Below are 13820 nucleotides of genomic sequence, written 5' to 3'. Positions count from 1 at the left end.
ATATACTGCTGGCACAGGGTTTACAATGATTCTTAAATCTCAGATGGCTTTATCAAATTCATTGATGACACTCTGTTCTTCTTGTGGGATTGTCTTTGCTGATGTACAGAATATCTCTTATCCATCTAAGACCGGACAATGTGGTGCCACTGCTTCCAAGAGGGTGGTGGGGCTCCCTATTTTGCATAAACTTAGGGGGTGGTTAGATTGCATGTCGGATACCAATGTTGTCACAACATATGAAATGAATTCGTACTTGTATAGCGCACTTATAACCTGAGGCGTCTTGGCGCTGTACAAATACCGCTGTGGAACCCTTCCTGGCTTTTCCCTGTGAAATGCCCACTCCTTGGCACCCCAAGGTGAAGCCAGGTATCACAGCGCTGTTGGGGACGTCGTGGAGATTAAGCAAGCTATTGCCCAGAGTTGCAAAGTGGGACCCATGATTAGAATAGGCACCAAGGCAAGAATTATCAGGTCCAAGGAAATTAAGCCAAAGTCCTGCCGAGGCGGGAATTGAACCCTGGTCCTGGGCCAGACCTCTGCATCAGGGTCTGCCGCTCTAACCATTGAGCCACACTTCTCCATATAAATCTATACTTTCACCTAATGATATACTTTACTAATAGTAGTCTTTGTTCTAAAAAAAACTTGGTTTTAGACAACTTGTCTGCACATCACATATGCAACAATTCAAAAGATGCTGGATAATGAATTTGTTATAAATCTGTGTGCATATCACTGATGCAGCAACATGCACAAATGCCTTCTGTATCGAGTAGGGTGACCAACCATCCGTAAATTTCACGGACAGTCCGTCATTTCATTGCAAAGTCCGCTGTCCGTCATAATTCTTTTTACGGACGCCATTTATCCGTAATTCTGGGGTTTGCAGCAGGAATATGAGATGCCCCCTTTGAGGAGCCTCAGGAGTTTTACAACGCTCACTGTTGGGGGCCAGCTTGCGTTTCTTTGAGGTGAAGAGGCTTCAACAGCCCCTCCCAGACCTTGCAGAGTGTCAATTAGCCCCATTGTCATTCTGCCTGTGGCGATTCTCTCATACATAATGACAATGGGCTATGCTGAAGTTACAGCATGTGGTGTGTCTGTGCCTGCATTCTGCTTTTAAAAACATCAGTTACAACTATGGTGGAATCCATAAGCTTTTGGAGACACGCATATTAGAAGCGTTCTTGCTAACATACTTAAAAGTAAAATTCTGTCCCCTGTTCAGAAGGATGAATAAATAACAAACGAAGGGGCCTATTAGGATGGTGGAGGGACCTGCGTCCGTCCGCCACCCCCGAGGTGGAGGGACCGTCCGCAGGGGCAGCAGCGGTACCTCCAGTGCAATTAGGATGTGACCGCCACCCTGGTGGTCACATCCCGTATCTTTAACCTTGCGCACCCGCCGCAAGGTTAAAAATGCATGTTTTACATTTACATGCGCAAAGCGGCAGGCACCGCGCGGTGCCTGCCGCTTTGTGCATGTAAATGCTGGAGGGTACCATAGGTTCCCCCCATGTACACCCCCCACCCCCGACACCCTGGGGGCCCGCAACGGGCCCCCAAACTACAAAGACCACATGCTTTTCCACGGCGGAAAAGCCGCCGCGGAAAAGCATGTTTTCTGCCCCATACTAATATGGCTGGCGGTGTCTGATAGACACCGCCACCATATTAGAGCTTTTTCGCCACGGTCGGAAGGCGACTGCGGCGGAAAAGCGGCAGACGGTCTTCCCGTCCGCCGATGACCCCCCCAACCATCCTAATCTGGCGGGGGGTCTTTGTAGGCTCCGCAGCGGTGAATCCTCATCCTCCGGGCCGGCGGTGGCTTCCGCCGGCCCGGAGGATGCGGATTCACCGCAATCCTAATCGGCCCCTAAGTTCAACTTAAGTGCAGCTGAATCACGAGCCATGCTTTGGGGTTCTATTTTCAAATAGATGTCAGGGCTAATGGCAAAGACTTCTAAGTTTCTATGCCAGCCTGCAATTATTATGCCACCATAAAAATGTCAATGTAACTCTGGTGATTAATGTATTTCATTGAGAGATATCTGAGCTTTGGCTGATCCCAGTTTTAAAGTAGAGGAATGATGTGCCTCTTGCAACGCACAAAATGTAACATGCAGTTCAAAAAAATTGTTTTTATGTAGTGAGTTCAGTGGGTTCATTTGGATAATAATAAATATGTGTTAGTAAGAACACCCTCTAACCACTATGTTATGTTTTAAACCCTGAGTTTGTATTCCTCCAGAGCAAGCATTCTTATCATATAATTGGAGCAACTGGAATTATGCACTGTTGCCTCCGCTGTTTTTTTCTCATAATTATTGATTTGCCGCATTTACCATATAACCCATTATCTGTTGTATAATGGTCAGATTTGATCCAAAAAAAAGTTATTAGCTCAAATGGATCAAAAGTCACTAAAAGAGTGGCAAATTATGTTTAGGTGTAGTGGAAGGCCCTTCATTGGTCACCTTTCTTTTGCTTATTTATGTATTTAGTTGTTAAGCTGGTACTGATGAGGGGAAATATTTGCTCAGACAGTATTTCCAATTTACCATGTATTAAAATAACAAAATAAAAAGTAATACTAAAAAATATGTGCCACATTATGCTGCATAATTTGCTTTTACTTGCTGTATAATTTAGTCAGCCCCTTTGCATAATTCCAGTGTCCCTGCGTATAATGCCTACCTGTATGAATGACATGTAACTCCTACATCTTGCAGCCCTCATTGACTTACGTAACATTTCCTCTACATTGACTTGCACACTTTTGAGTCATTGTCTCTGAATAAAATGGGTGTAATGTGAAGTGCTCTTGACACCACATTGTGATGAGACCCACTATTAAAAAATACACATGGGAGAGGATATGTGGAGAAAAGAGGGTCCCTGTTGAATGGTGGTACTGAGGGAATCCTTGGAGAGTTTGGTCGTGGGGGAGGCGGGGCGGGACCAACAAAACTGTCACACCGGGTGGAACCAGCAGTAAAGCTGGCTACGCCAGGGGAGCAATTATTTGCTGAAATCACATTTCCGCACATTATCATTTGTGCTCTATATAGTTTTATCAGTCAAACTGCACATTGTCATTTTGCTTCCATGCAATGGAAAATGTTCTGTATGTAAAAGACAGTGCCTCCTTCTGAACTACAATAATGCCTCAACAGCGCATGCAGTTTCTAGTCTGAAGCACACTACTGTGCATCAATGAGAATCTGCAGTTTACAGCTCACACAAATGAAATGGCCCGATCAGTATACTATTTCCCATATGCAGGTAAAATAAGAAGGGCTTATATAGGCTAGCCAGGGCATTATGTAGTAATGTCAACTCTTCTCTAACCGCTCTGGCCCACAATAATGCCATAACACTCAGCAATCTGCAGCCAATTATGGCTCATGCTGGCTGGTTAAGAACTCCCTTTCCTGCTTCATGCTCCTACCCTCACACAAGGCCTGTCTGCTGTGGGTCTTATTCATCACTCAGTACTCTACAAGCCCTAAACCAGTCATCACCAGCTGAACAGACATGTAATACATGAAGCGATCTGACACATAAAGCTGTCCACTCAGAGGAAAGTACCCTGGTCCAGCACTGCAGGTCTTTAGTTACATTCTATGCGTGCTGCTTTCCATCTCGAAATGGCACTCAGATATGCGATGCTGGTAACAAATTCCATCCGAGCAGATCTTCCAGACCACTTCTTTTACCAAACATTCCTGCTGAGGATCATGAATTGTAAACAAAATATCAGACTGGACAACCCAGTGCAGTAACCATATAAATAAATCATGATCATATGAAATATCACAAAAAGACCTGTAGAGTTGCTGAAAGCTGTGCGCATACCAAACCTGTTCTGACCGTAACGCCACATCTGTGCACATGCTGTGCAACATGAATTAAAGTAAACAAACAAAAGCGCTATGACTCTGTCAACACTCCATACCGCTTAATTTTTATTTCTTTTGAGACATGTTGAACTGCAGTTGCGCTGTTGTGAAAGTCTTTAAAAAACATTAACAAAGCCAAATAAGTTCCGCAGAGTAATTTGGCTTTGTTAATATTTTTTTTAAATGTTGCACAACAGCAACTGATGCAGTTTAACATTGCTTAAAGTAAGCCAAAAAAAGAGCTATGATGCGGTACACCCTGGCCGTGCAACAGCACTTTGTTTTTATTTGGTTTGAGCCATGCGGTATAGCAACGTGCGCTGCTGTCAATTATTTTTAAATATGTTGCACAGCGATGGTATGTCGCGCATATGCAAAACCTATTGGTTTTGCCAATGCTTATAACGTTATTTAACTCTTTGCTTTGTTTAGAGCTGACAATTCAGTGTCGGTGCTGACCCCCGGTTCAAATTAAGCTCTGCCCTGTGGTTAACTGAAAAATGGAGAGTATTGAAAAGGTTACCGCTCCATTCACACCATGCTAGGCGAGAATGCTTCAACATTGAGGGACATACTTTTGGGTAGGCAGGAGGAAAACCATAATAAAAAGAAGTCTGGGGAGAAGGAAGAGAGCTGGGGAGGAGTGTGAGCGAAATATGTATGTCGAATTAGGGAGGGACGGTAAGAATAAAAGAATATAAAAATGAGGGAGAGAAGCATAAAGCTAGTACAGTGGGACGATGGGAAGAAGGTAGATAGATGAGAGAAAGCGGAAAGTTAGTGTACTAAAGAAAACAAGCTTTGGCCGCGCGGCAGTAATAGTAACCCTGCGCGGAAAGAGAAAGTGATCACGATCGCTGTGAAAGCACGCAAGGGATGCGCGCGCAGCAGCGCGCGTGCTTGTGCGCGTGAGCGCAAGCTGGTGGCCGCTTTGGGAGCACTTCCAAAAGCCGCTACTAAATGTCTCTCCGAGCAGCGCATGCGCGCTGAATCAGCGAGACCTAAGAACCATGAAGTGCACGATTGGCTCAACATAATATAAACTTTTTTTGACTTGTACTTATGTTGGTTGCCTATTTACTTATATACTATTGCACGACCTCCTCTGATGTTTCTGTAAAACGTAACTTTTGTCCTGAAATTTGACCTTCTGTCCTGAATTTGTGTCCTGAATTTTGCCCCTTTGTCCTGAATTTTTACCCTCACTGTCCTGATTTTGCCCCATGCCAGTTGGTCACCCTAGTATCGAGTGTGCAACACAGTTGACATAACCTACAGTCACAATTATTTCAAAATGTGCATTTAAATAATGTAGCAAGTAGAGATTTTAATAGTTAGTAGGTGATCATACACTGTTACTTAAAATTAATCATTAGCAGCAATACTCAAGGAATTGCCAAGCGCAATGTCAACCGCCATTTACGGCTCCTGTCGGAACAGGATAGTTATTCATATACCGAGTTGGACTGACTCTAAGAACCAATGCAGTCTCACTTCTATGAAGACTTACGTACAAAGTTTAAGCCATATTCAAGAAGACTACTATGGTTCAGGCTCTCAGTCACCAGTGCACGTAGGGTACACAGGTTAGGGTGAACAGGTGTCCCGGATTTGCCAGGACGGTCCCGGTTTTTCACCAGCTGCCCCGGCAGATTTCAAGAAATTTAGTTCATGTCCCAGTTTTTACAAAGGGTTGACTGAAAGCGGCTGGAGTTGCTTTTTATGTTTTACAAAGTGTTTCAAGAAAGCAATTTAATTAACAGGCAAGCTACTGGGTTTAAAAATTGCTTATTATGTATGTTGTTACTGCCTGTTCTGTAATTCTCTGCTGAGGAGCGCTGTCATTCTGTGTGCTCGCTTGAAGTAAAATGTTAGTCCTTCTTCTATTTTCCTGAAATGTTCCTGTTTCTGGCTTTAACATTCTGGTCACCCTAACGCTGGTTCAATGGTGTTTTACAGGTCCTTGCTGCACAGACTGGAAGAGACATATCCGCAGCCCTCACAAATCAGACACGATCCTGTTCCACAGCTCACAGGTTTAGGACTGGCAGGTGTTCCTAGACAGAGAGGTGGTGTACCTCATTCACTTCAGAAGAGGATGGAGACTCAAATGCAAGATGGGGCACATTCATGCACTTGTGCCGAAGGACAGATGAATTCCCTCTACAAATGGAGGTAGAGAACGGCATCCTATGTGAGTTGATTGACTGGTGGATTCACTCATATGCCCGCTAGAGTCACTGCTCCATATATTCACTCCCCCGTAGGATCATGGCTTCCAAATATTGGGAGGGATGAGAGGGCAAGCCACACTGACCACCATTTGTGTGTGTAAAAGGCCGATTTATTGAAACAGGTGCATATCACAATTTTTTTTAAACTGGCACTTTTGCTTTACAAAACTAAAAACTCTCTAAACATAAATGTACCTGACCCCTTTCCTTTCCTCCCCCCACCCCTATGATCCCCACATGATAAAAACCCCCACCCTGCAACATACAATGCATACATTTCAATAACATTAACTATTACACAATCTTATTCCATAGCCTTTAAAACTCCTACACTTCCATAACCTACACTCCAACCTACCTTCCTGCAACTGTAACTAACGAACCTCTAATGTAAACTTCCAACCGGCTTAACCGTTCCCCGCTCCAGTTTACAAACTCCCCAAACTTAACCATAAACTTCCAAACTCCAGCCAAACTTGGCCAACTTCAAAAACAACTCTGCCAACACCTGTTCCAAGCGACAACCTTACAATAATGAAACCCCCTATGCACCTGTCCCAACAAGCCCCGCAAATAACCTACCCTAACATCCTCCCACAAAAAACCAAAGCCCAGGGAGGGAGGGCGGGGACAAAAACCTGCCCACTACAGCGCTTCCAGCCACCAGGTCACCAGAACCCGAAAATGGTGGCTGGGTAGGTGCCAAAATCCCCTAAATAACCTTGGGCTATCTTTTAAAACCACAAAATGGCTGCGCCTGTCTGGCCCCCACCCCCTCCCAATCTGCCTGGGGGGCAGACCTCGCTGTGCTCGGCTGCCCCCCAAACCCCCATTGGGATGGATGAGGGGGCAAGTCACACCGACCACCATTTGTGTGTGTAAAAGGCCACTTTATTGAAACAGGTGCATATCACAATTTTATTAAAACTGGCCCATTTGCCTTACAAAACTAAAACCTCTCTAAACATAAATTTACCCCTTTTCTTTCCTCCCCCGACCCCTATGATCCCCACATGATAAAACCCCCCACCCTGCAACATACAATGCATACATTTCAATAACATTAACTATTACACAATCTTATTCCATAGCATTTAAAACTCCTACACTTCCATGACCTACACTGCTACCTGCCTTCCTGCAACTGCAACTAACGAACCTCTAATGTAAACTTCCAACCTGCTTAACCTTTCCACGCTCCTGTTTACAAACTCCCCAAACTTAACCATAAACTTCCAAACTCGAGCCAAACTTGGCCAACTTCAAAAACAACTCCGCCACCCAGGAAAAGGCCGGAGGGTAGACGAATACACCGCCTCCACCTTTTCCTGACCCCCCCCCCCAGCCTCAGCCCCCACCGCACGGGACATAGCAGGTCCACATCAGCCGACTGTAAGGATACCCACGCCCTTCTGGTCCGTCTTTGACTTCCGGAGCCAAAGCCAGGCCTCAGTCCCCGTAAAGGAAACCTCAGACCACAAGACCCCAACACCACCTTTGGCCCCCAACAATTCCGAAACCCGGAAAGCCCCAACAAACATCCATGACATCAATGTGGAAAATAGGCAGACTTCCCCGTCGTCCCTGTAAACCCGTGGCAAGGCTCCCAATACCCGCTCCAGCAGGTTCCACGACAAGGGTTCCCAAACCGACAAACCCTCCTGCACTCCCGGGCCCACCCCTCGAGCATCCGAGAGCCAAGCTCCCCCACCGACGGCGCGTAACCCCACAGGAGCTTCCCCATGAAGGCAACCCCAGGCAGCTTTCCTGCTATCGTGACCCGTGTGAGCCCCTTCTCGATTAGCACCAGAATATACTGTATCACATCCTCCTGTCGCCCCCTCTCGGAAGACCGCCGTTGCGTCCCAGAAGCCTCAAATTCATCCCATGCCGTCATGTACATCACCTTAGTCGATCGTGCCAGGGACCCTAAAACCAGCGGCAACATCCTGTGTTGCCTACGTACCACAGCTGTGGCGGCATGCTGGTCGAGTTCCGGTCTGCGTCCTTGGCTAACCCACAGAATCTCCCCCACTGCGAACGAGACAAAGCATCGGCTATGTCATTTTCAACCCCAGGCACATGCACCGCGCAAAAAGCAATATCGTGTCGCAAGCAGCCCAGCACAAACACTCCCAGCAACTTCAGCATCTGCGCATCCTTAGCCGACTGCCTGTTGACCACCACCGCCATGTTATCGACATGGAATGTCACTCGTCTGTGTGCCATTAAATCCCCCCACAGCGAGACCGCCACCACCAAGGGGAAGAGTTCCAGAAATGCAATGCTCCGACCGCCCCCCGCCCACTCCTGGGCCACTTCTCCGTACACCATTTCCCCCCCAGTACAGCCCGAAATCCTCGCCCGCGGCATCGGAAAAGATTTGGACGTCCCAGATGAGGTCATCACTCTTCTGAATTGGGACCCCGTTAAAGTTTCTAAAAAAGAACTGCCACATCCTCAGATCCTCCCGAACACCCGCGGACAGCCGCACATGGTGATGCGGTGGCTTCTGCCCGGCCAGAGCCCTGCCCAGTCTCCTACGGAAAGTCCTCCCCGCTCCCACCACCCTGCAAGCGAAATTGAGGTGGCCCAACAGCACCTGTATGTCCAACACCGTGACCTTGTGTCGTGCCAACATAGCCTCCAGCAGCCCCAACATCTGATGCTGTTTTTCCACTGGTAAACGGGCCTCCATTGCGCCCGAATCCAATTCAATGCCCAAAAACGACAGTGCGGCACAGCCCCACTGTCTTTTCTGGTGCCAATGGCACACCCAACTCCCCCACGATCTCCTGAAACCTGTCCAGCACCATCTGGCAGTCAGCGGAGCCTGAGGTGCCAATGAAGAAGAAGTCATCCAGGTAGTGCGTAACTCCTTGGTGACCCGTTCATTCCATGAAGAACCATTGTAGGAACGTACTGAAGCATTCAAACAGTGCGCAAGACATGGAGCAGCCCATCAGCAGTACTTTGTCCATGTACCAGCGTCCGTTAAACTGGATCCCCAGTAAGCCCCAATCATCTGGGTGGACTGGAAGCAGCCGGAATGCCGACTTGATGTCACACTTTGCCATCCTCGCGGTCACCACCAAGGACATGGCTGCGTCAACAGAGGAATAAGACACCGTGGTCTCTCACTCATCAATGAAGTCATTTACAGAGCCACCTTCGGGCCACGACAAATGCTGAATGAGGCGAAACTGCCCCTTTTCCTTCTTAGGCACCACCCCAATGGGGGACACAATCAAATCCTCCGGAGGCCAATCCTCAAAGGGTCCGACCATGTGGCCCTCAACCACTTCCTTATCCAGCTTTTCCTGCACCACCTCAGGGTGCTCTTTAGCCGACTTCAAATTGGCAGCTCACCTCCGAACCTGCAGGCCCTCGTAACCCAGCCGAAACCCGTCCACAAACCCCGCCCGCAAGCTATCTGCAGCCCTTTTGTCCGGGTAACCCTGTGGAGCTGCTATCAAACGGTCGACCCTAACCGGAGTACGAGTCCTTTGGCCCAGGCCCCTTGGCTCCTCTACCTCCTCCAGACTGCTGCTGCACCGCTGATCGAATGCCACCCGCCGACCCTTGCTGTCCCCCCGCTGTTGCTGACCCTTAGCTCCCCAGCATTTGACCATGGAATGTCCGCTTTTCCCACAGCCCAAACATTCATGCCAGAACCGGCAATATTCCCTGACGCATGCCCCTTTATTGTAATCCCAACACTTACCTGGGAAACTGGCTTGGCCCTTGGCCCCTGCCCCCACCCCACTGTGGGTGGGGTGGCCTTGAAAGGGCTAATAAACGATGGGCAGCCCGCTCGCCGTAAATATAGTCTTACCCGACCCAGCCAGACCCATCGTATGCTGCCACAGATCAGTGTCCAGGTTGCCCCATTTCGCCTCGGGGTCCCATGCCATGCGGGCTCTGAACTCCTCATCATACTGTGCCCACGCGCAACCGCCCCCCCTGATCTGCGCCTTCCTGATGACATCCATATATTTAAACATGGACACCGCCCGCTCAGGAAACTTTCGCAATAGAAGCTAGCGAAAATTAGAAAGGCCGCCAGTTCTCTATCATAAGGGACACTTTCGGCCTCTTCTGAAGTTCATACTCCTCCTCCTTCGAGCCTTTCTTTGCCCTGACTTCACGATGCAGGAGTTTTAAGATCTCCACTTCCTCCCCTTTCCAAATTCTCTCCTTAGTAGACAGCATCAAGTGCGCCCCTAACGGCTTCGTGACCCCCATATAGGGCAGCCACTTAAACTTCAACTCCTTACTCTCCACTTTCACCACGTCCTCCCCATCATGCCAGCACCTGCCATGCCGGCCCCGCCCGCTGCCCCCGCCACTTCTGAAGCTGTCAACCCCCGACCCCGAGGACCCCACACCCGAGTCCTTCTTGTCCCCCGGGGCCGGACCTCCGGACCCTGCCATCTCCTCATCAGGCCCCACCCCTTTGTCAGACACATACTTCCCCCTCCGCAACCTGTCCCCCCGTACCCCATCCCCCCAACCCTCACCGAAACCATGCACGCTGCCACTGTTGCTCGTTTACCTGGGGCCAAGGAGGCTGCTTGCCGGTCACCACTCCTCCTATCCAGTGAAGCTGCTCTCACCTCCCAGCGCGATGCCCGGCCCGCACTCTCCGCCTGGCGCCATGACACCTGCAACACACTATCAACAGTATTAATCCACCCTCGCCATCTCTGAGCTCCCGTTCTTTCATGCTATCCTCATCTTCCATTATCTGCACTTCCCTGGAAACGCAAGCCCTTCTGGCCGGCGCCGCCGACTTCACTCGTCTAGAAACATTAAAAACCACATGACCGTCGCTCCTCTTCCGGTGTTGCGCCATTGTGCCATCCCTAGCCCTGCCAAGTCTGGAACCCAGCGATGCATTTCCCCCTGAAACACAAACGGCAGGACTGGTGTGCTGAGTCCCTCTCTCCGCACCCCCGTGCCCTCAAACTGTTCCACTCCACCCGAACCCTGGCCACCCAAGCCCTACCTACCTCTCCGAGGTCCCCTTCCCCTCCCCCCACCTCCTCCGAAGAGTCCCCCCTCTCCCCCATTCCCCCTACCTAGAACCTCCCCACTTGTCCCCTCCCCCCCGCACTCCCCTGCCACTGTGACCCCGACCCGCCACCCCCCGCTGCGCCTCACCCCTACCCACCCCTTGCACCTCCCTAATCCCCTCAGCCCAGGAATCGAAGACATCAAGGCCCCCCCAGTCCCTTTCGCTGCCCTCAGACTCAACCAGCAGCGGGGACCAGTCCCCCGAGTCAAACCCCTCCCCCCGAGCCCCCCAGGCCCCTAGCAGTGCCCACGACACTCTCAGTCACCCCCTCCATCTCCTGTCGCACGTGTACCCCCTCACAGGCCCCCCCATCCCCCTGTGGCCTTGATACACTCCCCCCACCTCCCCTCCCCCAACCACCCGATCACCCCCGCCTTCCGCTCCTGTGCGCACCCTCTGTTTGATGGGGCAGGGGCAGGGGCTGGGGAGAGAGACCCCACACGCCCCTTTCGCCCACCACGGCCCGCAGCCTTAGGTTTTCCGTCCCCTACCTCCGTGCCCTCCTTCCCAGGCCCCGCCGGCACAGCCCCAGCCCGCCGCTCCCGAGCACCCGGAGCGGCCAGAAAACTCATGTGCGCCCTGAGGAGAGGCGCTCTTCGCGCCTCTCCTCCCTTTCGCCTGTCCGGCCTCACCTCCCTGAGCCCCGGGCCCCTCCTCCCGCCGCACACCAACCGCCCCCGATGTCCCAGGGCGGTCAAAGCCAGACACGGATGGCGGGGTGAGACGCGCAACGCGCTCCTCCGTCGAGATTCTTGCCCACGTTCTCCCGCTCCCCCCGCCACATCCCGGGACGCACCCCTGTCATACGCGCGGCCCTGACCACTTACCTGGACCCTCGGTGTGGTGGCGAGCAAGCGAAAACGGCCGCAACCACGCCCACCTACGCGCGCCTCATGGGGCGCGCGCTCTCCCGGGGGGCCACTAACAAATCCATCCGCCCTGCCTCACTGAGCAGTACAAAAGGGGTGCTGAGCAGGCGGATGGCTTCCAGGGCGCAATAATCTTCCCCTGACATGTCGCGACAAAAAAGGCACCTCTAAATACTACGCCTAAATAACTGCCACAAAGGCCCGACAAAAACCTGCCCACTACAGTGCTCCCAGCCACCAGGTCACCAGAACCTAAAATGGTGGCTGGGTAGGCGCCAAAATCCCCTAAATAGCCTTGGTCTATCTTTTTAAATTGGGCTGCTTTTGGGCTATCCCCGAAGCAGCTCAAAAGCCACAAAATGGCTGCATCTTTCTGGCCCCCACCCCCTCTCAATCTGCCCGGGGGGCAGACCTCGCGGTGCTCGGCGGCCCCCCAAATCCCCCTTGTCGTCAGTGAAGGAAGAACACACATTTATCTTTTCATCCTGCAGGTACAGTGCAGCAACTGTCCTAATAGATGCAAATGTAACATTGTAATGCCAGCATACACATAGCAAGGAAGTGAGATAAGTGCATTCTAAGACGAGAAAACCCAAACAAGGGGCAAAATGGAATGGACAGAATGCACAGGAAATAGAAGAAAGAGGCAAGGAAAATGGAAGGAAGGATAAAGGAAATAGAAGAAGAGGTAAGGTGAAATGGAAGGCAGGGCAACATACCACTGGCCTGGGCCTCTTTGGTATGAAGACCCATTGTTCCCTCGCTCTGACATTGATGTTCTTAACACATCCACTGAAAGCCCTTGACAGATTTTCTAGGATTTGAGGAAGCTGTATGTCCTCTGTAGTCACTGAGTGCCCTGCCTTCTGCCTGACAAAGAACATCCTGAACCTCCTCCTGTTTGGCCTCTCTTTCACCTGATCTCACTGAATTTCCCCCCTGCCTCCCTCCTGACCAAACTCGGCCTAACCCTTCAATGCCTTCATCTGTCAGTAGCCTGACAGATACAACCCTGCTTGCTTTTGTGCAAGTTGCGCAAAAAAACTCTCCTCCAAGACCTGTCAACCTAAATAACTGACTAACATATCCACCACTCATATTACTTTCATATTACACTATACTAATTCACCACTAATCCTTTATGTGTTCTGTAGTAGCGAGCTACTCATCGAAAAAGTGGTTCAACACCCCATCAAGGGTAGCAAGCTCTTTATAAATGCAAACTTTTTTATCCCTCTTCTATCCCTCCACTATCCTTGTCAATCCAAATAACTGACTAACATATCCACCACTCATATTACTTTCATATTTCACTATACTAATTCACTACTAATCCTTTATGTGTTCTGGAGTAGTCTGCTGCTCGCCGAAAAAGCACTTTTACGCCTCTTCAGGGAAAGTAAGAGCTATATAAATGCAATTAAAATTACAATTACTGAGGTCACGGTATAGGCTACCGCCATGTTGGCAGAGCTCAGTTTCACAACTCCTCCTTCCTTGGTAATAGTTGAATATTTTGAGACCTGGCCTATTTTGGTCCTGTTCCCTTGCCCCTACCCTGCCTAGAGTGCAAAATTGTGTGCAACCTTCCCAGCTTTTCACCTTAGAGAGCAGGTGTTGGGCCCCCAGCTCCATTTTCACACCCTCTTTGACACTCTCTTCCTGACAGCTTGCCTCAGGCAAGCTTCTGACACAAATTTCTAATGAAAAAGAGATTTGAAAAAAGTCTGAT

This window comes from Lissotriton helveticus, chromosome 5_1, assembly GCF_964261635.1.
Source record: "Lissotriton helveticus chromosome 5_1, aLisHel1.1, whole genome shotgun sequence".
Lineage (NCBI taxonomy): Eukaryota > Metazoa > Chordata > Amphibia > Caudata > Salamandridae > Lissotriton > Lissotriton helveticus.
This window is presented reverse-complemented; position numbering follows the sequence as displayed.